The sequence below is a fragment of the Pezoporus wallicus genome, unplaced genomic scaffold, assembly GCF_028554395.1.
Source record: "Pezoporus wallicus isolate ANWC-B61680 ecotype Strahan unplaced genomic scaffold, APGP_CSIRO_Pwel_v1 scaffold_7402, whole genome shotgun sequence".
Taxonomy (NCBI): domain Eukaryota; kingdom Metazoa; phylum Chordata; class Aves; order Psittaciformes; family Psittacidae; genus Pezoporus; species Pezoporus wallicus.
In genome coordinates, this window is record NW_026641037.1 from 811258 (window position 1) to 834509 (window position 23252).

The 23252-nt window shown below is 39.1% G+C and overlaps 1 protein-coding gene across 3 annotated transcripts in view; it reads left to right on the forward strand.

The window, feature by feature from the left end:
- The window catches only part of PPM1L (protein phosphatase, Mg2+/Mn2+ dependent 1L), a 105806-nt gene that overhangs the window by 22009 nt on the left and 60545 nt on the right, over positions 1-23252 (forward strand). Inside the window, exon 1 of one of the 3 annotated variants that reach the window (XM_057421818.1) lies at positions 2079-2212. The exons of 1 other annotated variant lie outside the window; for it this stretch is intronic. The gene's annotated coding sequence lies outside the window, so the exon portion shown is untranslated. Of the gene's footprint in view, positions 1-2078; positions 2213-20565; positions 20679-23252 lie in introns of those variants that run through there. One more of the 3 variants, XM_057421817.1, reaches the window with a different exon arrangement.

A 23252-nucleotide genomic window follows, 5' to 3' on the forward strand; every position in this document is an offset into this window, starting at 1 on the left:
CATCCAGTTGGTATGCTTAAATATGCATGAAATTAAATATGTATTGCTTCCAAGGCAGCATTTTATATATATGTAAATAAATCTTTTCCAAGAAATGGTCCTTGGTTTGTCTTGTCAGAAAGACCACAATTATTTTATGACAAATGGTACAAGTAAATGCAACCTAATTCTTTCTCTGTGACAAACCTACATGTCTACAATAATTCTCCTGCAGTTAGAGTAGCAGTCTGGAGAGAGGGAACATCCTTAACTGGAGATGCTCATCAAGTGTCAAAGTGTTAGAAGAAATTTATTTATTAGTCAGCTTTCTTGGGTTGTATGTATTTAGCTTTATTCTGCTAGTCAGTAGGATGAGGAATATATGTTAGATACAGGTATTTACATAGAAACACATGTGCATATATGCTTGCTCACAAGTGAAGGTCAAGCAAGCCTTTACATGCAGAAATATAAATCCTCAGTCAGATATTGGACATAAGATGTTTGCAGAAGACTTAACACAGCAAAAATGGACAATAGGTCATTTAGTTTTCATGCTAAATCCACATGCCGTTGTGGCAGGAATGAAATACAGGGAAGTCTGAAATGCAAACTGCTGTTCCACTGGAGGCTGGAGGGCAGCAAACATTTTTACAAGGCACAGTGGGATATGTGCTTTCATTTGTCAGGTTTTGACCCCATTGATAAGTTACTAGTAAACAGAATCAAACTCTGTGGATGAAAACGTAATGAAAATTATATTTTAACAGATGCTTTTCAAATGTTTTAACAGATTTGAATTAGTCCTATGAATTGGGGGATTTTTTTTTTAAGAAAACCTGAGGAAACAGTTCAAGCATTACATATTTCCAGCTGATCAAAAATCCACACCAGATCATTAGACTTTTAGGGATGCAGATGTGGAAAATGGGCAGATGTGGTAGGAACCAGCATGAGAAAGAAACGCCAGCATCATGAAAAGAGATCTGAGTCCTTTGACTCCCAAGTAGTACTAGTGTTGTCTGCCTTGGAGAAACACCTGCAGCAGTAGTGCTTTTAAACTAATAGAAAGAAAAATGTCTCAATATTTCTGAAATTTTGTGTCAAAACATTTGTCTGACATCTTTAGAAAATCTTTAATATGGTAAATACATGCATTTTGGTGGCTCTTGTAGTGCAGTATGGTGTACCTTCTTTAAAAAGAAGAAACAGTAGAACATTTCAGTTACTGGACACAATGTAAAAAGCACTAATCTGCAGTGAGTAATGTCCTTTAAAGTTATACCAGGTATCATCAGGAAATTTGCCATATGTGTAGTTTCCTGCTTTGGATTTAGAATTGAATAGTTTCTTTCCAAGTTCATCAAAAATAGCTCTAACCAGTCTATCACAGACCCTAGCCTGTATTTTCTTAAGGCTCATCTATATGCAGAGGTTCTGGTAGACTGACATTTTATTTGTTTGCTTTAAATTACTTTGCATCCACATACAGGTCTTAAAAATCCTCTAGTGTAGGCTGTCCTGTTTCATGCTATATCTAGCCTGTTAACTGGTGTAGCTGCCTTCTGCCTACCCTACTTGCTTTCTCCTTTTTCTGGACACTTGAAACATTACAGTTAAAAGTTTTCTGTCTCACTGCTAGATTAACTCTCCATGGACTTTGCTTCCTCCACAGCTTTACTGTGCTACAGGAAAAAAGCGGGGGCATTCCTAATTCCACAGTTCCCCCTGGGCACTGTCCTAATAAAAACCCACCACCTTGTCAGTGGACTGAATTGAAATGAGGTTGGTTTATGCAGCTAGTTGATAATGCCTCACTAAGCCAAAAAATATGTGGCTTTGTGGGGTTTGCTTTTGTTGTTTATAGCCTGATTTATCACAGCAAAAGAACAGAAAGCAATATAAACCCCTGCACAACTCCTCCACCTAGTTGAGAGTACTTTTTCTAACCAGCTGTGTGTTCTATGCAGTGAAATTAGCTAAAGCCAGCTAATTAGTTCATAGCTACCAGCTGGTGCTCATTGAGATCTGACCCCAGGTGAGCGCGAGCAGTGCAAGGGAGCATGGTATTGGGGCTTTAGCAGTTGCAGCTTCTCTCCATGGCCATAGTGCACAGCTCTGCTTTGCTCTGAAGTAAAAAATGCAGTCATTTATTCCAGCTGGATAACAGAAATTACAAAAGTGGGTTTTGCTTCTTGCCAGGGTGCACGGATCGTAGCTCATCTGCTAAGTAGTAAGTTGCTTAGTGGAAGTAACCAGAATGTGGATTCAAGGTGTCAAGCTGATCTAAAAGAGGCCACTTCCCCTCATTGTTGCTGTGACCTTGCCTTTTTCCTGCCCTGACACTTCACTGGCAGTCAGGAGTTCCTTCAGGAAGCTAAACTGGCAGAAGCCGTTTTTTATTAGCTGGTATCTGCAGGCCTGAGCTAACCCTGGAGCCAGTGGGAGTGGATGAGGGAGGATGTGGGGCAGGGCCCGCTGCTGAGCTGGGTTTCAATTGAAACATTGTAGTTTTAGGTACTTTCTTTGTGAGCCTGAACGTGATGTCAAGAACCTGTTTTTTCTTGCAAGGGCAGTGCCTCAGGATAGGCTTCTTGGGTCAATCTTCAGGTATTTCTGTGACTCATTTTCTGCTGTTTCCTACCCTATACCCCACCCATCTTTCTGTGTGTTTCTTACATCTGTGTCAGAAATATGTTTTCTGTTCTTTCTCAAACATTTCAGTTCCTCTGAAGGTTACCTTTGCTCCTCCAGCTTTGATGTCACATGTATTCACTGCTGACCCTGTGCTGTATTCTTTCTCATTTTTCCATTGTATGTCTGGTTTTGGACATTAAACTGCTTGTGGGTTTGAGTCAGTCTGGGAAGCCTTGGGAGAAGTAATTGATTCTTCAGAAATGTTGCAGAGGTGTGGGAGACAAGCAGTGCTGCTGTTCTGTGTGGTTTGTTTTTTAAACTACAGCAGTAGAAGCCAGCCATAGTTCATTCTTTGTGAAAGAATGTATTTTGTGGGAAGAAGGCAGGAGAGGTGGTTAAGGTGGTGGTTGAGTGCATGGGTTTGTGTGTGCATCCATTGTGCTGGCATACAATGAATTACTTGTCTCTGATATGATAAACTGTTACTGTAGATTTAAAAGTGCTTCATAATATGCAAGGCATAGTAGAGACAGAACAAATCTCCCCAAAGGCTATATTAATATTCATTACAGAGTTAACAGCATTACAACGCTCCAAAACAGGCATAATATATACAGAAGAAACTTTGTGGGGGTTGAATCTAAGGACTCTCTGATCTAAAAGTAGCTGCTGCACTTTTAGAGCTGAAGAATCTTGGCAGCAGGAGTAACAGCACTTCTCTCCTTCCAGCCATTAAAAGGCAAGTAAAATATAGCATCGCAAAGCCTTTATATTTTGAGCTCCATGAACTCTATTGGAAAAGATACATGTATCTCCTGGCACTGACTTTAAGCAGCCTGTCACAAAGCCTGTATAAACTCAAGTGATGTGCCATAACCTGGCAGTTCTGGGGTCTTTTAAAACTGGCTTGCAGAATGGCTTCTCGATGAAATACCTCCCTCGATGTGTGCATGTCTCCTGTATTAAATTAAATCTTCTACGTTGAAACAACTGCTCTGATTGAAAGAAAGCTGTTCGCTGTTTCTGCATCTTTGAATTTGCACAGAATTCTTAATGTTAACAAATGTTTTACTCTTAGCATTGGTCTTGCACAGTAAGCAGTAGCCTTTTACAGACAGGAGGCTAAAATGGAGTAATGTGTTCCTAGAAAAACTGTCACTGAAAGAGAAAAGGGTCTAACTCCCTAGCAGTGTTTGGAATAGGAGTTCCTGGGGATAAATGAGGTCCATGCAGCAGAGGATGGAGGACCTTAGATGCTGTTTCTGCTGTGCCTGGCTATTATTATGTATTTGGTTCATCTCTAAAGGAAGGTGATGGTGATAAACTCCCAAAAAATCAACAAATAAAATCTGTGTCATATTATTTTACAACTAGATCATGTAAAACTGAAGGAATACATAATATCTCCTAGGTATATAGGTATTACTCCTGTATTTGCTTACCTGCATGTGATATTGCTATAAATTTAGTTCAGAGTTGAAGCTAGAGCTGAGGTTCTGTCTTCATTTGAGCCAATACTTAACATACCAATAAATTTTAGTCTTACTGAAATGACGTATTATTACATTTTTTTTCTCTTGGCCTCGTTGATCAGGTTTCACAGAATGTTGGTATTATGGTATATTTTAATTTTGCAAGTGAAAATGTGTGTTGTTCCAAATGGGCTTTCATGCATCTTGACCTCTTTGGCATCATCTCATCCATATTTATTAATTTTTAAATCCTTTAATGTAAAAGCAGGCATTCCATTTGACTTTGTGTTGTCTCTTCAGAGCAGAGAAAAATTAGGAAAGTCGGAGATTATCTAATAATAGCTGTAAAGTTTATAAATAAGGCCTTAATCACTGTATTTTCTTGTAGTAATAAAGATGGGTTAATTAGTTTTACTACTCTATGGCAAAAGGAACTAAGTGCTAGGTGGCAATCAGCTCTGATCTGATGAGTCTCAGACTTGAGGGAAAAAAGCTATTCAATGACTGGGTTGAGGTTTGTTTATTTCTAAAGTGAGTAATTGTCTGGGCTGGGTCTTTGTAAAGTATTTTTGTCTATCTAAATGTGGTGATTTTGTCTCTTCAGTGGAATCAGTCTGAGTTACATGGATCAGCTGGCAATAATTTAGTAACTGATATTGAAGATTTCTTCAGAACTCTGACTAAAATCAGGCAGAGCAAAATAAAAGGGAAATAACTCAATTTTTTAAAATAATAATAAAAAGCCAGCCAGTGCAGTTAAGATCATTCTGCATAGAAATTATATGATACCTCCATGGAGAAGATACAGGATGTTCTTACTTTGTGCTTTAATAATGTGTTTAAATAAAAGTTAATAAAAGTTCACAAACTGGCTGAAAAGGAGCCAAATTACTTTTAAAACACTATTTGCTGTAGTGTAAGATGAGTGCCGGATGAGGATTCAAATTGCAGAGGTCATTATGATAGGAGACATTTCCCTGTGTTGTTGATGGCCTCAGATTGTTGTTGGTGATAGTTGCAGCGTTCCAGAGCAACAGTATTTGGTTCAAGATTAGGATTTGTGTATCTGTAAAAGTGCTTGCCTGCTTGGCAGTGTCAGATCAAAAATCCAGCCAGGAAAAGAAATGCTTCACATCTAGCAAGTTCACTTGAAAATGATCATGGGTTATGTAAATTATATTGTTTTAAATATTTCCTCCATGTATCTTAAGAGAAGTGTCATTGTTAATCTTGCCAGACACAGCAAAAGTGTATGGTGAAAAGTTCAGCAGATGGATTTCTTAGCACGTTACTTTATTCCAACTTCAGAGCACAGAATTTGCTGGGTTTATCTGCCTCACCTGCAGTCCAAAATGTCTTGTTAGGATGGTACTGTCACTTAATTTTAAACCAGTGATGACATTGATGCATCAAGTTTTGGAGGCTAAAGATTTTTCTCCAGAATACATTGTGCTATCTACATTGTAAATATTTAGCTCAGGGATCATGCTAGGTCCAGCACAAATCACCTCCAGTCCACAAATAACAGGTGTTAGTGTAACTTTGAAAGGGAGAAAAGTAGGTTCTTATATTTGTGAAACTAAAGGTGAATCTCTCTTCCAACTTCATTTAAAAGAACTTAAAGACAGACCTGCCTGCAACAAAGCATACATATCAGTATCACTTTGTTACCACTTAATTTGTAGTAGAACTTGTAGAAATAGCAGTGAACACAATAAAAATTATTTTATACTTCAATCTGTTGAGTACCGGCCACAAAAGAGATGTCTTTGTGTTAAGTCTGTGTTGAATGATATTAGGCAGTCAGGCTGTTAGTGACTGAGGAATAGATAAACAACTTGATAAGAATCGCTTTCGCTCTGAAAATGGGTTCAGATTACAAATTTCAGGGCTGAAAATTCTAAGTACTTTACAGTTATAAGGGCTCAAAGAGAGATTTTAAATTAGAGTTGCTATTTTCTTAGAATTCCTTTAACCTGATATGAAGCCAACATTTTGGAGAAGTTAATAAATAATGAACCTCTGATCTTACAATCAATTCCCTAGAAAATCAGTTAAACTCTGAAATTACACCATTCTGTAAAGAATAGCATGGTTTTATTATCATAGTATTATAAGTTTTCTTTCTAGAGCCTAAAGACACTAATTCCTCCTCTCCCCCCCCATAAACCTTATGTGAATATAATCTTGCTTTTAACAGGTTGCTTGTCAATAAGGATTATAATAAATTGTAAGCATATTGTTTTCTAAAGAATCTGGAGAGTGAGGGATTAAACCGCGTTGCTAGAACACCAGTAATGAGAGACTGTAGGCATAGGAACTGAATTACACTTAGGAAAACTGTTTTAATGGTTTCCAAAAAAATCCTGAGTGCTATAAATGTATACAAAAATTTCAGTGGAGAAGAAACTTTCTAGTACTGTATCAAATGTACATCCATTTGCTGCTGTAGAATAGGTGGAGCATGCTATCCTCTGGAAGAGGTTAAAGTCCTAACACTAAGAATCGTAGAATAGTTAGGGTTTGAAAGGACCTTAAGACCATGTATTTCCAACACCCTGTCATGGCCAGGGACGCTTCACACTGGAACGTGTTGCCCAAGGCTTTGTCCAACCTGGCCTTGAACACTGCCAGGGATAGAGTATTTACTACTTCTTTGGTCAACCCATTCCAGTGCCTCACCACCTTCGCAGTAAAGACCATCTTCCTTATATCTTACCTGAACTTCCCCTGTTTATACCCATTACTCCTTGTTCTGTCACTACAGTCCCTGATGAAGAGTTCGTCTCTGGCATCCTTATAGGCCCCCTTCAGATACTGCAAGGCTGCTATGAGGTCTCCATGCAGCTTTCTCTTCTCCAGGCTGAACAGCCCCAACCTTCTCAGCCTGTCTTCAGAATTTAAATGCTTATTTGTTGTGACAGGCTAGTGGGTTTTCTTGGTCTCCTTGGAGCTATAGTGCTGCCATACTGGGGAACGGCTTAAAACAAAGCCCTGACCTAATAGATAGGAGTTCATTGTTCTGGTGGAACTAAGACAGTTAAACTTGAGTGTTCCCCTTGCAAGCTTAGTTTGTCCCATCCCAACACCACCTAAAATAGTTCTGTGACACATCTCCCTTGTTACCGCAGGTGTGTGTGTGCAAGGTAGGTAAATGCCAACAGTTACTATTCTCAACACGCAAGGAAAACCAAGTAAATTTTCATTTAGCTTTTCTTCATCATCGTTGTCCTTCCCGTAGCCTTGTTTCGGTGCAGTAGGGCTTATAGCAAAACCATATTCAATTCTCATTTATGTTTTTATGCGAGTTTTGCAAATTATCATATTCTTGCCAGCATCATTCTTCCTAAAACTTCAGCTCTCTGATCTTCTTTGTAGCTGTCTCTGATCTCATGACAAATTGATAACAGTGTTTAGACCTCACGGTGCTTTTATGTCTCCTCTGTTTCTGGGTCTGGGTTGTTGTGGGTTCTTTCTTTGGTTTGGGTTTTTTTTTTTTTTACTTAGTCTTTCTCTCTCCATCTCCTGAGAGAGTTCCTGGAAGCTGTCCTCTTGGCCCTTCTTTTTCTGCTTCCACAGCTAAGGGTAAAATGTGCAAATTTCACCCTGTGTTCTCTCTGAACTAAGATGTCAGTGTTCATGGCCAAGTCCTGATCATCTGTCACTGTTACTATTAAATTTCCCTGACTGATGGTCTGTATATATTATATATGAGGGCTGAATTTTGCAACACTTTGACACATGCTCTTCAATTTCCTTGCACAAGGTTTTGTCTTACTTTTTTTTCCTGTCGTGGTGTTTCCCAGGCTGTTAATAGGTATGAATGACTGCTTCAAAGTAAATGGCTAGGCACTTTCTCCAGTCCATTCCCGATCATTAATATGGTCTTGGTTCCATTGTTTTTTCCAGGCATGTTGTTAATACTGAGTTCTCCTACTCTCTGATTGAGCTCCTAGGACTGTCAGTCTTGGTTCTATGGTCACATCCAGCTCATGTCTTGTTTGCGGTACTCTCCTGCTTTGCTTTTCTTTTCTTGCTGTGAAAGAGTCCTGAAGTCCCATTGCCTTTGTTCTTACTCTGTGTAGTATTTCTTCACAATTTGCATGGGTCTCGGAGGAGGTTTTCTGGTTTTACTCAAGTGAATTGTGGTATGTAATTTATAGGATGAGTGTGCAATCTTACAGAGGAGCTCAATGCCGTTTACAGAACAGGAGCTGGTATAGGAATAGGTACTAACAGTAATATAATATTTTATTAAAAGCCACTGCAAAACATAATCAAATATTTTGAGGGTTTTTTGTCAGCTTTGCACATTGTCTGCTCACTGTTGTAGCAGCATCTGACTGTGCTTATTGAGTCCTGATTTATTCCTCTGCTGCAGAAGTAATTATTCATTGCCTGGCTAGATTTATTATACTAGTTTATCACTTAGTACTACAAATGTGAAACACAGTTTGGGGACAGGGGTAAAAAGTGTAGCTGAATTTGGTTTATGTGATGCCAAATGAATAAATTCCTTGTTTTGCAGCTCTTTGTAAAGTTTGCTGTCTATAGACTGTGCATCCAGTTGTTTCAGATTCAACAGTTCTCACATGGCAAGAGAGTTAGGAATTTTTTAAAACTGCTTTGACACCTTATGGAATCATAGAATAGTTCCACAACTTCTCTGGGCAATCTGTGCCAGTGCCTCACCACCCTCACAGGAAAGAACATCTTTCTAATATATCATCTAAATCTATCCTCTGTTAGTTTAAAGCCATTCCCACTTACCCCCTGTCCCTACATGTCCTGTACTGGAAGGCTGATCTAAGGTCTCCCTGGAGGTGCTTCAGCCCCCTAAGCATCTTTGTGGCTTTCTCTGAACTCACACCAGTGGGTCCACATCCTTCTTATGTTGGGGGCCAGGTAGGGTCTCACAAGAGCAGAGGGGGAGAATTCCCTCCCTTGACCTGCCTTGTGGATCTAATTAGACTACCTGGATAGGTAGTCTGAATCAGCTCTATCTGTTTTGAGTTCTGAGCCCAGTTAGTTGAACAAACCTCTCTCTTTGTGGAAAGCACAAGTACTGGCCCAGTAGACAGCAGTTACGCTTGAGTGCAGTGAGTAAAATAAAAGAAGGCAAAGAACAACAATGCATTATATGTGCAAAACAGAAAAATATCAAAAATTTCAAATCTGCCTGCCTTGCATGGTATCTTCATAGAAGGCAATTGTTTTTGTGAAGGTTTTGCTCTCTTCAGCTCCTTATTCTGTTGCTGGAATGTCAGCCCACTTGAGGCAGACTTGGCTGTTTTGACAAAAGAGTTTTTTATTTAATTATTAGTATTCTAGATACCTTGTGTAAAAGCTGTTTTTTATCTAGGTATTTAGAGAGGATGGGAGTAGATTCATCTTAGTGTCACTTTTTATTTGCAGAGTAACTTGGTCCAGGGGTATGTTTTAATTACATCCGCATATAATCTAATGCCATCTGGTGATGTTTGAGGAGAGGTAAAGTAATATAGTGACATATTTGCAGTGTTTTAGAACTGGGAGAAAAAAAATATATATAACTATTTAGCCAGTGCCAGACAGCTGTAGTGAATTTCCCATACCTGAGCCAAACCTTGCTACTCCATCAGATCTGTATGTCTCCCTCTTGCAGATCCTTATTGGAATCAGCATCTCTCACAATCACATCTAGCATCTACCAGTACTTTTGCTGATGTTCGATCATTATGATTCAGAAACAGTCTAATACAAGCCCAATGAATTCACTAAATTAGACCCTAATCATTTCAAGACAGATGGGCACAAATTAGATATGATAGGGTTGAGGATTTATCTGGCTAAATGGTTAATGATAGAAAATATTTAAAGCTAGCTCTCCTGTAGGCAGTAAAATATGAGGAGTAGAAAACTGCCAAGTGACATTTAATTGTGAGTGGCTTCAGGATATGAAGAGCGAACACTTTGGAGCTTATGTGTTGAAATAAAGCTACATAATAAGTACAAGACTTTATTCCCAGTCTGAGAATGGATCCTTTCATGGCTTTCCACTTGGATGTGGATCTTTTTTATTTAGAGAATACAAAATCATCTGCCTATGATGTATGCAGTTCCCTAGGAACTACTAGAAATTTGAAATAAATGATCACAGGACCCTGTCGTTCTCCGCAATTGTATCAATTTCAGCTTTCCTTTCTTCACAAGGTCTACCCTCTGAGTATGAAATGTATTCTTGTCTTTCAAAGCTGAAAACCATGTAGTCATAGTTGGATAGCTTCTGAAGGGCACTGGCGTCTCTCTTTGCTGTTTCCTGTTGATTAATGAAAATTTTCGTTTCCCCCTGACATGCGTGTACCTGCTGAAATGTTATGTTGCTTTTGTATTTGCACATCAACTAGTTTCATCTCATGCTATCAAACTGAAGGAATTAACTCTCTGGGAATAAATATTTCCTGATAACATAAATATAATTAAGTAGTATGTACTATTGAAAATTTTTTCTTGTAATGTTACAAATTAATAGTGAACACTACTGCCTTCTTCATGTCTTTGCTTTTTCTGTTGAACAGTCTCTGGCTATTGAGAATATGGCGAAACTGTAAAAAAACAGGCAGTCTGGCAAAGTCCTTCTCTTAAAGGCTTCCTAAACTTGGGAACATAACTTTGATTTGATAACAGGCTCAAAAATAAATCACATTGTAGGAATGCATCAAATGCAGTACTAGGATAAAAGTCTGTGTATATACTGTGAATCTAATGTAAGGCTGCATGCAGCCTTGCCTAAATAGATTTCTCTTGTAATTATGTTTCTTGCCACTGATTTTGAGAGGTTTAGTAGTTCAACCTCTTCAATATGTTTAAAGTTCCAAAATGTTACTGCCAGCCCCTCTTAAGGGGAGTCTGAAGTGATCTCAAGTGTTTTTTGACCTGCCTTGTGAAGGCGAGAAAGCTTTTAATGTGTTCCTTCGAAGCTGACATGTAGTGTTGAAGTGTAGTGTAAGGCTGACCTCATGCAGGTCAGTGAGCTGAGCCTGGAAACCTGGGGCAACGTCTCTCGGCTTCTGTCCTCAGTGGCTTTTAGCTTTTACAGCTGCATTACTATTCCTGCTTTTGTTTGCCTTGATCCTAAAACATTTACTGTGAAAATTAAACAGCAAAGGTTGTGTTTGTTCAGGACTGTGTTACATTTAAGAGAAGCACACAAAATAATTCTTCAGAATGAAGAACTGGATTTTTTTAAAAAGTAAACTAAGATCATGTTACATGGGGTATGCTGCCCCATTAAATCCACTCTTACATTAAGTTTACAAGCCTGTAACTAGTGCTTTTATTGTGTACACCAGAGAGGCAGATTTTTACATCACTAGCCAGCCTTTTCTCCATTACAGAGCTCCTGTGTGACCTAGGGTAATTATTTAACTTTTGTGTGCTTCATTTCCCCATCTGTGAAGCAAGGGAGAAAAATTCTTCCTAGTGTTACAAGTGTTTGAGTACAAATACACTAAACATGAAGCCTGTAGATACTACAGTCTAGGTTAAAACAAGGGTACTATTGATCACAAAAATATGTGCCTTTTAAGCAATTTTTTCAATGAATAATCCAAAATAAAGATTGTTTTATGTAGGTTACTGTACAATTGGTCTCATTAAACCTAATGAAGTTCATTTCAGTATCAACTTGGAAGTTTGTTTACCTATGGGGCACTTGGTTTTAAGCTGCTGAACTGGAACTGTATTGGTTTTTTTGTGAGAGCAATTGGAGATATTTTTCTTCAGTGGCTGGGAAAACCAATTCAGTGGCTGGAGGGAACCTCAGCTTTGAATCTGGCTTCTCTACTTAGTTTGGTGTTAATACCCGTGTTGCCAGGTGGTTTGTAGTGTGGGTTACACGTGTTTCCACAAGTAACTGGGAATTGATTTTAAAAGGTAAATTGGTGTTGTTAGTTAGAGACAAATGTTATCACGTTATCAAGTGACAAATGAGAATATAATAAATTTTCTGTAGTGTTTTGGGGTTTTTTTATTGTTTTGTTTTATTTTACTGGAAATAATATTTGTTAACTAATGCAAAGGAAATATGTTCCACTGCAGGTATGGTGAGCATAAAACTAGACTGTGGAACAGATAAATTAATGATGAAATATTTTAGGTGTTTATACAGCTTACTGCTAGTCAATGCCGAATCAAGCTTTCTCTCACTATGAGCCATAAGAGTCATCTTTAATCAGATGTAACAACTTGTGATTAAAGAAGTTTTGAGTCACAAAATTAAAGTTTATGTGAAAGCTTCAGGTAGGATTGCACTCCATCATCACTTTCCTACCAGCAAATTGATACTGACACACAAATGTCCTGTGAGTGAATTCTTACCCCAGACTAAATATTGACTTTCTGCGCCTGACTGTAATGAAGTATCAGTCTTTAAAAATCCTTTTGAAACCTGGGAAAGTGTGAAATAGAAGTGAGGTGGGGGCAGGGATAATGCACCCTCTCCCTAGGGAGGGCCAGCAGCCTTGCATGGGGTTCCCCACCACAGGGTGGAGGTTGACTGTCCTGTAACGTTACTGTTGAAGCTGCACTCTCCCAAGTAGGTTTGGAATCAGCCTAATTAATTTACAGAAATAAAATTATCATGCAGCCAAGTAGTTTTCATTACTTAAAATTTGGGTGGGTTTAATTTTTCTTGTTAGGGAATACATATAAATAAAAAATTTGTGTTAGTTTGCATTGCATGTGACTTTCTGCTTGAATCCAGGATCAGGCTAATCTGTGTTGCAGAGTGGCTCATTTTACAATGGCTGTATGCTCAATTTATTTGCAAGTGAAGACCTACTTTCAGGCTAAGCACTTGCTAGCTTTCTCCCTGCGTGCCCTGCATTCACGTTGCAAAGCCCACACCAGTAGTGCATCTCTGGGCTGCCAGCACCCTGCTCTGCAGCCCTTTTCCCATCTATTCTGGGAAGAGCCATCTATGTCACTGTGCACTTGGGGGTTGGCCCAGCTGAGGTTTCTATCATTTAAAAAGAGGAAAGTAGGATGTGCTGCAAATCCCTGGGGTATGGGTACTAGGAAGGTGTCAGCATAACCTCTGCAGGATCAGGAACTTGTCTTACACCATTTAGATTATGGGCAGGAGAGCCAAGAGGCAGCAGGATTTGCTCAGACAGCATGTTTTGGGATACATTATGCTTAACAATGCTTTACTGTGTGCTCCTAAATGGTCTTTGCATACAATAGCAAGAAGAAAAATTGGAAAAACATTCTCATGTCTAAGAAATGTTACCTTTTTTCTGTTCTAGGATTTGAGATTTGTGTTGGCCAGATTTGCATGCAAGAGGTGTTTTTAGCCTTCTTGTCTTCCAAATTCAGAGGAACAAAATAGGCCTTTCCGAGGTTTATAGGGAATGGTAGTTGATATTTGCTACTGCCAGAGAGTTTGACCAAACTAAAAAATACAGTTTCAGATTTCAAAGAGGTACTTTAATTTTAAACCTACAGTATCACCTAAAGGATTTAAAATATGGCCATTTAAACTTCTTATGTAGGTTTGTATAGGAGGGGGCAAGCCTTGTTATTGCTTTAAGTTTTGATTATGGTTTTCTGGAGTCCTGAACAGATCTAGGTCAGCAGAAACATTAGAAACTGAACCAATGTTGCAAAGCTATTTTTTGAAAGCGAAGACAAAATATGCAGGATGGGTGAGTAAATATTTAAATTTTATTAGAAAAATTACTGTCTCCTCTGTGGAGCAGAGGCAGCCAACTGAGCAGAAGGAATTAGTTATGGTAGCTGGGTAACATCTCGAACTGTGGCATGCTATAATCTGTGGACACATATATGTGAACATGAAGGTCATTAACTAGGCAGTTTACAAGACTTCCAAATGTCCCATGGGCAGCTGTCTGTTTCAGAGCTGTGACCCTATTTCTTCCTCCAGAGGACACCCATCCTGGTCATAACCTGGTAGTTACCTGCCAAGGTAAAAATAAATGCTGGAGCAACATTGACTTTTCCTGCTGAAAATGGTAGAAGACATCTCCCAACACCTCCAAATCTCAGCAGGAAAACCTGCTGCAGTTCAACGTTCAGCTCTTTGAATTTACATTTCTTTTTTTGCTAATTCAATAAGCTTTTTATATGTTATATTATGCATTACCTCTTTGATATCATCTTTGATTGTGCACCTTGATGTTCTTTGCAATTAAATGTTTTTTTGGCATATATCAAGCATGGACTCAGCCCCCTTTTAGCAGCATCTTTCTGCTCAGCTCATGCTAAGCAATTTTAAATGCTGCATTTGGTGCTGCATGTTGTGATCTGTGCCATGGTGTGAGTGTCGCTCCCAAGGCTCACTGCTTGCCTAACGTCCCAGTCACTCCTCTACAGCCCAACCACTCCTGGCACTCCCAAATTCCTTGGTGCTATTGTTCGCTTACAGTAATTATTTATATTGTGTTAGGCTTTCATAGGTTTACTTTAGCCAGTAAATGGCTAATTATTTACTACAGAATTCTCTGCCACGAATAACTGGATACCCTGTAAATCTGACCTAGTGTTTCAGAACAAACTTCAACCTTTCTCTTTATACACTTTTATAACAGAACCACAGACAAGATAAATTCTTCTGATCTTGGATATGCAATGGGAAATATGATTATGGATTAAGAGTGTTTCATCTGTCTGTAATCCATCTCTGAATTTGTGTGTTTTTATTAGGTACTCAAAATTGATATTGAAGTGTTTGATTATAGGGCAAGAGAAAAGAAAATCAATGGCAGAATGTATTAAAGTTACTTCTCCTCTACCATCACCACCAGGAATTAATTATCAGAGCTATTCCTTCAAGGAGATAGGGGTCTTGTTTTAGAGCTGTTTCCCTGAAAAGCCCCAAATCCCAGGTGTCTTCTCCTTGGCATCATGTGCTTCCTCTCATTTCTGAAATTCATCTGAGCCATATCCCAATTAGTTTCATACATTTGACTTTATTGTTCTGTGGCCTGAAACAGATCTATTTATTTTTGGGAGGTCATGCTTGCAACATCATAATGGAAGTTCAGCAATTTAAGTGCAACATCTTGTAGGAAGGAGGGCAATTTTAGGTTCATGGGCTTTTTTTCTATTGAGGAGTTTAAATTTTTTTAAAAGGGATAAAAGCTTCAGAAAATTGTTTGACAGGAACTGCTATGACTAACTTCCAGAAGCAGTTGAACTTACAGCCTTGGGCCCGCTTTAGTTACATTCAGGGAGATAAACACGCAGTTTTCTTTTACTTCATACAAGCAGTGTGATAAATATAGTCTGTTTTAATCTGCCTGTCTTAATGAACAGCATTTCAGTTTTTCATTTACAAATTGCTAGAGCATAGCGTGTTGAGTTGCTGGAATAATTGTGGTTTTCAGAAGAAAAGAATAAATGAAAAGAGAATGGCTTTTTAAGACTTATTATGTAACAACTAAGGGAAGTAACATTACTTTTATAGTCCTTTTTGGTGCATTTACTATAAATTGTTGTGAGTTGAATAATCTGACTGGTTAATGCTCACAGACAGCTTGAATGCTTGGTAGTACATTAGCCTGAAGAGATGTCACTGCTTGTGACTTGGATATAGCTTTCTGAAATACAAATGCTCACTGAGTTTGCGTTTTTGTTCACCATACCTGAGGACAGATTACCCGAGAACTTCTATGGTATAATTTTCAGCTGCTTCAGTATGATGTCAAGTGTCTGTCCCATTGCTTGCACCAGGTTGGATGCATTTGCCTTGAGCTTTGTTGCTTGGCGCTGTTTATAGAATGATATTCTTTGGGCTACAAAGTTCTGTTTTAAATGACACAGTCTAATGGTTCCCTGTTTCCTCTCCCTTCCTCCTTTTTCTCCCTCCACACCCCCCTCACATATGACTTCACATGTAAGGAAGCAATTAAGTCTTTAGGTAATTAGCTGTGAATTAAAGTATGACTCTTAAATTGCTTCTAAGTAACTGTGGGTTAAGTTAATCAAGATGAGAAATTCAGCAAGTAACAGCAGAGTTTCATTGTAAAAAGACTTGTTTACATAGTGGTAGGCCTATGTAAGATGAAATCAAGTCTTATTAGCGCTGGCATGTGTTTAAACCATCTCTCCAGCTTCATCAGCAGTAATTGCCAAGATCAATATTCAATTATTGCAAGTAAAACAAGTTCCTGATTAACTTGGTGAATCAAATAGGTGTCCAGGTTTATTTCTGTCCTGGTTAGATCAGTTTTTCAAGGACTTTTTGTCTTATCTTGTACTAAAACTATTTTGTGTTTGTATGTCTAGAAAATTATATGGTCTACATCTGGAATATGTATTTACCTAGCTCTTTTTTTATTAGCCTCTTAAAAAATTTGCCTATGCTGCTTTATGGGCAGATTGAAATACAAAAATGCTCTGGATGTCCTGTTTGAGACATCTAAACCACAAGAACACAGTGGACGCAGATTTTAAAGATTTGTTTATTTTATTTTTATTCCAAATGGAGTTGTGAATGCTTTGTATCTTCATGGTTTAAGCTGTACTATCTCAGGCTGGTGATACACAAAACACAGATAACAAGAAATCATCAAAATCTGCTTCCATAAACTGAGGTTTGGGTCACACACCAGACATGTCACAGGGGACTGGTGAAGTCTGGAAGTGAGGGGAGAGTTGTGCCTTCTGGCTACAGGCATTAGGAAAGACTGGTTTGAGGGGCTGGGAATGCAGGTTGGCAGGCAGAGGAAGTCCCAGCTGTGGATGGGGAGCTGCAGGATGATTCTAATGGCCAGATATGGCAGGGGCTTTGGTGGCCAGCATTGGACCCTGGAGTCCAGGGCAGCGGGCCCTTTCATGAGGCCTGGCTCTGAGTGCCGCAGGGGTCTGCGTGACCCCTATGCAGTGAATGGTGGCTGGAGACTGGATTTGCTGGGGAGGAGGCTGATTGCTGGCAGGATGGAGGGGATGCAGGGACAGTGTGGGGTGACCCAGGCTGATGGAAGCAGCTGCTACTGCTTTCTGTTTCTCGAGAAGCTCCTCCTGCGTTACACTGGTCTCAGCTGGCCTTGGCAGCTCAATCCTCCCATCCCTTATGAGCAGACTGATGATACAAGATTATGCTGTTCTCCATTGACTTACAGTATAGTAATTGGCAGGTATAAAGATATCTGCGAGTTATGAATGGAAAACACCCCCATGGTATTCTCCATGAATATGGATGTGTAAAGTATTGTAGCAACGAAAGCAAATTATCCTGAAAAATGGAGCACTGGCAACAATGTTAATAAGGGGAAATTATACAGGCTTACTCTTTCTGAATAGAAGTGCCCTTCGCAATATCATTTGTCCAAATTGCAGACTATGCAGTCTAAAATTTAAAAGGCACTTCAGGATTCCTAAACTGAGGAATTATTCATAGTGCAATGTGCACGTGAACTATTTTTAGAATGTGCAGACTAGAGACTCTTCATTTTACATTTACTTGGGGATTTTAAAACAGGATTTCATAAAGCAGAGATAAGACTATTTTATACTGTGTAGCATGGAGTCTTTTCTCTCTTAAAATGCCTTGTCCACTCAGAGGCGGAGGAAGGTAGAAAATATCGTACCTTGCTGCTGATTTCACATCATATGGGTATTTTGTCCATTATGGCAGGACAGAGGTACTGCCTTAGTCTGCTTAATTTTCTGCTTATTATAGGAAAGAAAGGCATAACTTTAAAAACCTTAATGAAAGAATACAAGCTCCATGGTGATGTGAGGGAGTGAGTTTGTGATATCGCTGCAGTGAAGTGATTGCCAATAGATGTTCAAGTCAGATATACAGGTATCTGTACTGACATCATCCCATATTAAAAGCATAAGCATAATACTTGCAAATAGATACTTAACAGAGCTGTGCCTTGAACATACTACCTGTATTTCCCCCTTGAAATCACACGGGACACATGACCACTGTAAATGCTTTTGGGGGGCATCAGGAGTATCTTTTGCTCATAGAGTAAAGTTGCTGGTGGTGAACAGGCTGTGCTGCAGATGTCAGTGCCCAGAGTTTGAAAACTTGGAGATGCAGTCCCACCTTGGACAACCACCCCTCAGAGGGCACTTTTTTTTTTTTTTTTCCCAGGAGAGAGGTTTCAGGCAAATTACAGTGTAGTTCCCTAGAATGCACTTGCCACAGAGCTGGTGTCCCCACACTTGGCAGCTTTGCACAAACATCAAACCCGTTTTCATATAAGCCTTTAAATGCCACTGAGGAGAAACCCAAGTAAAGCCCAGAAAATATTCAGAGGAAAAGATTTGGTGGAAAAAATACTTTAAAGTGTTTACTGAGTTTGAAGTAGCTGCAGAGAAATCACATGACTGTTTATTCCATACTTTGCTATTGACATTTATACTGGAGGATCTGAGAAGGCAGAAAGGGAAAGTGCTTTGGTACTGGTTCATTAGTCTGGAAGTGAGGCAGAAGAATACGTGGAATCGTTTGCTGACCATGCAAGATGTGTCTCTTTCAATAATAGAAATATATTTCTATTTTTGTGCTCTTGAGGGAAGCATTTGTGTTAATAGCTTTCACTGCAGCAAGAGCAGTAACATGGGTTCTGCTCAGCCTAGTGACTGTACATATCCAGGTCTTGGGAGGGCAGGAGCAGGGGAAGAAAATGGCTGGCATCCTTCCTTTCAGCACTAAATGCATGGCCACATTTGTGTCTGAGATCTAAGCTTGCTGTAGGGTTACAAATTCTACCTTGTACTGAGCTTGCAGAAGAATTTGGCTCTTGGAATAGCTTGTAGTTGATTGCTAGACTATCTGTTCTGGTCAAACATCACAGCTAAACTGTTTACTTGAAGACCGTTTATGAGGATATGTATAGCTTAAACATTTCGCATATGCACTGATGAGAACTGACTGCTAGACTGAAGCAGAAATTCCTCTTCTCTTTGTTAGCTCCAACATCCTGACAACAATGTTGAATAGGGTTCTATCTTGAAACGGTGTGGATGCCCTGCTTTATGTTTGTTTTGGGGGGAAGAACTGTTTCTAGTTCCTGTGTTCAATGGAGGTTTGTCTTAAAGTTTCTTGCAGGTCATAAATATAAAATACACCTTGCATTCACAGCTGAGTTGTAACTCTTTGGTGAAGACCAAAATATGGTACATTATTAAAGGTGCTTTCAGGAGGTGTACCCATAAAACAGAGTTATGACAAACTCCCATATCGTTCATGCATGTTTTGCAGGAATATATGCCTTGTCAAGTTGACTGTGATGGAAGAGATTTATTGTACTACACTGAATATACTAATATATAAGAAACTGTACAGCTGTGTTCCTAAGAGGGGTGGCTGGGAAACCACAGGCAGCAGAGCATTGCCAAATTTAAAATTCATAAGAGTGTCTTAAAATTTTCCGACTTCACTAAAATGATTATATCCTCTTTTTCTGGTTTTCTAATTATTATTTTAGTTTTCCTGTTCATTCTTGATGGATGACGGCTGAGAGACTACTATGCTATACATGTGTATATACATAAAAGTTGAGGTTTGACCTTCCTTTGAACCAACCTGTCCTAGGCTTCTTTCCTTCTTACACCATTTCTTGGCTGCAGTGTCACAGCAAGGTAGGGTGGTGCATATTCCTCCTGTTTTCCCAGAAAGGGAAGGGATAGATCTGCTCTGAGCTGTTCTCTCTCCTGGTGCTCTCCTTTCCTCTTCTCTCTCATGCAAACCCTTCCTTGCACCCATTGCCTGCCTCAGCGTTTCTTCTGGCTCCTGAGAAAGGAAGGGAGCATCCCTTTATTACGTTTATGGCAGTTTGCAGTCTGAAATCCAGTGAAGCAGCTATGACAGTTTATATTCAGCAAAAATCTGCCCTTAGGTAAAATTAATAATATAATTTTATATTCATATTAGTCAGTCTGACAGCTTCCTCCTGGAAGGACATTTTCCCACTGGAATAGTAGCTGCTGATCAACATGCTTCAAATAGGTAGGAGTAAATTATTTAGTTTGTAAAATGTGGTTTAAAGTAGTGGCACTGTTTTTCTCTTGGCAAATCATTAGCTGTCTTCTGTCAGCAATTACCGTGGTAGTTGTCACTAAAAACACATCTTGCTTGTTTACACAGTAGTGATTAAGTGATACCAGTTTGAAACAGGTCTCTGCTGCTGAAATGCTTTTCATAATGGAAAACATAGAAGGATGAAGGAAGAAGCAGGGAGCCTTTTGTTCTGCAGAAACGCGCGTCTCCTGTTTTGGAGCAAGTGTCATTTCAGCAGTATGTCTCTGAAACTTGGAGTCTTCTTGGTACTGATTCTTGGTATTCAGACTATTCAAAGAGCCTTTTCTTTTTTTTTTTTTTTTTTTTTAAGCTGTTCAGCTTTTATACACACATATTTCATGCCTTACAGGTTCCTGTACTGCTTGTCCTAGTTGAAGAATAGCTGGATTGTGCTAAGGTACATAACATCACTCATTTTGCTTTGTATCATTTTTCCAGGTGGTATTTGTTTGTGAAGTGAAATGTTTGCTTTCCTTGTTAAATGGTGCTTCAAAGTGTTGCTTTGTCTCATCTAAGAGGATGTAGATGAAAGGAGCACACCATGGGGGGTGAGTTTTGTGATACCCTTCAATTTTGATGGGGGATTTTGGTTGTAAAAGCTGAGCAGGGGTGATAGAAAGCATGTCTCTGCACAGTTTACCTTTATCCGTTTGGGTAGTGTTGCATTTTGCCTAAGCAATTTGTAATGTTTTCTATCCTGAGGCTTGAGATGGTGGACCCATATCAATAATCAGTGTGAAGCTCTGGACCAAGATTATGATTTAATTTGTATGCCTGTCTTGAACAATGGGCTAATAAAGCCCAGTGCCAAACTTGCACTGATAAAGAATTTATTAAAACATATTAATGTGGATTTATTGTGGATATGATTTTGTATACACCAGTTTTGTCATTTGTTTATTGTGTGCCAACTTCAGCAACTGTACTGCTGCAAAAACAAAATAATGATCTTAAATAATGTTGCATGGTCTCTGTAAATGTTCTTGTGTAGGTTAAAGCCTATCAGTGTATAGTGTTTCAGACCCCATCAAAGGCATGTGCAGTGCCAACATAAATATTGATAGTACATATGTCATTGCAAAAAAATGGACAACCATGGCAAAGAAAATTGTCCTTTTCCAAGTGATCCAAGTGCCAAGTGATTCTGGCACCAGTTACGGATGAATGTTGTTCTTGGGTAACAAATCATGTCTTCTCTGTGCCATTTCCAGACTTCAGATTTGCATTAGCCTACGGCGGTAACAGAACATCAAGTCTCAAGCATAGTAACCCTTATCCCCAACGTACCAAACAAATAATCTCCTTTTTTGCTACTACTGTTGTGACAAAAGCAACAAAACAAGTTGTTTGGGTTTCTCATCATAGAAAGAGCAGCATCTTCCTCTATCTCCTCCTCTAACTTTTCTGGAAATGGCTGGGCATCATTTATTTTTAAGCAGTTTTACTTTCCTCTGATGGGACTTTTCAGTTTAAAGAGGTGACAGCTTTTGAAAACTTTTGTTGCACTGTATGTAAAGCAAGAGCTTGTGTAGTACTCACCTTGCAATGTATACGCTGAATATATTATTTATATGTATGTTATAATTTATGTGTATTTAGATATAGCATACGGGTTTTATACTGTTGTGATGTTGTCTAGAATATTCAAATTATTACCTCATATTGCCAGTCCTGTAAATGTAGTGTGAATGGTACAAGCAACTTATATGAAATTTTTGATAGAATTAATGTATGTCAGAGACTCTGAGAGCGTCATCACTTTTGTGCTAAGTGGCGGCACCTTACTATCAAATGCATCTTTACCACGTCACTTCTGAGCCTTGTTCCTGTGTCACCAGATGCCATTGTTGGTGCTTGTGTGTGGATAGATGTAGAAATCCCACGTTCAGGATGGGAGACACCTGAAGCAATGGCTTCACCTGTGCTTTAGCTTTGCTGCATGTGCATCATTTTAGTCTCTTTGGCATTTCTGGAGCAGCAACCAGTGCTTCCTGAATGCAGTAAGAAAGTCCGTGAGCTAGGGGGTTGTTCATTCTTGGAACTATAGCCCAGACTTCCCCTTTTTGCTTTGCTCCATCTTCAGAGTGATTTTATAGAGGGGAAAAAATTCATCTCTGTTTTTTAAGCATTGCATTGCAGAAGTAGCACTAGAGAAGTAGCAGGATGCAATAGTAGTTGTAAGCATGGCAAAAGACGCAGGTTGTTCTTGTCTTACTGAAATGCCTTAATGCTAGGCTTTCATTAATGCAGGAAATCCATGACTGCTGTTAATGCAGCAGCCTTATTGCATAAAAAGAAAAAAAAAACAAAAAAAACCAACAACAAAACAATCATCTTTTCACTGTTCTGTATTTTGTATTAAATGGAGATATCAAGTTGGCATCTACAAAAACAGGAGAGGTTATACCTGAGTAATAACCCAGACACAGCAAACGCATAGTATAGTAGGATCATTTCAGTAGACTGGTTTTGGAGCCTGTATCAGTTCTACTCCAATGGCCTTAACAGGTATCATTTTGGAATTTCCCAGGTAATAGCACTGTAGAATTATAGTTTGCTTTCAGTATGTTCTGCTTGATGTACCCGTTTTTTTTTGTCCTTTAGCAAAACTTGCGTAATTTTTGGGATAGACTTTATCTTCCTGTCCATTGGCTGTCCTGTTTGCTTTTTCATGGGCTGGCAACCGGACAGCAGTGAACGTGGAAGATGTCTACTACCACCTTGCCCCACTGCCTTGATCTCAACTTAGGGAATAGTCCAGGCTTTCCCTCACAGACATTCCTTTCTAACTGTTCTCACAGTCTGGGGGGGGAAAAACATTCCACAATGGGCTTCAGAAGGCCAGTACACAATTTTACCCGTTACTCTGATGTGTAAATAGATTTTGTTATAGCTAATGAAGGGTGACAGCATGACGGGGAGGCAAGTGGAGTTTCTTAAGCATGAAGGATTTCTGAAATGGAAACAAATCTTGCAGATTCTTTAAAATAATTATGTTAGCAGCAGCTGAAATAATAGTTATGTGGTAGGTTCTTAGCTCTGCATGGGCACCACTTCACAGGAATATCCACAGCCTTTGCTGTCTGTTAATAGTTTATTCCCATTTAGAAATATTGCTTATA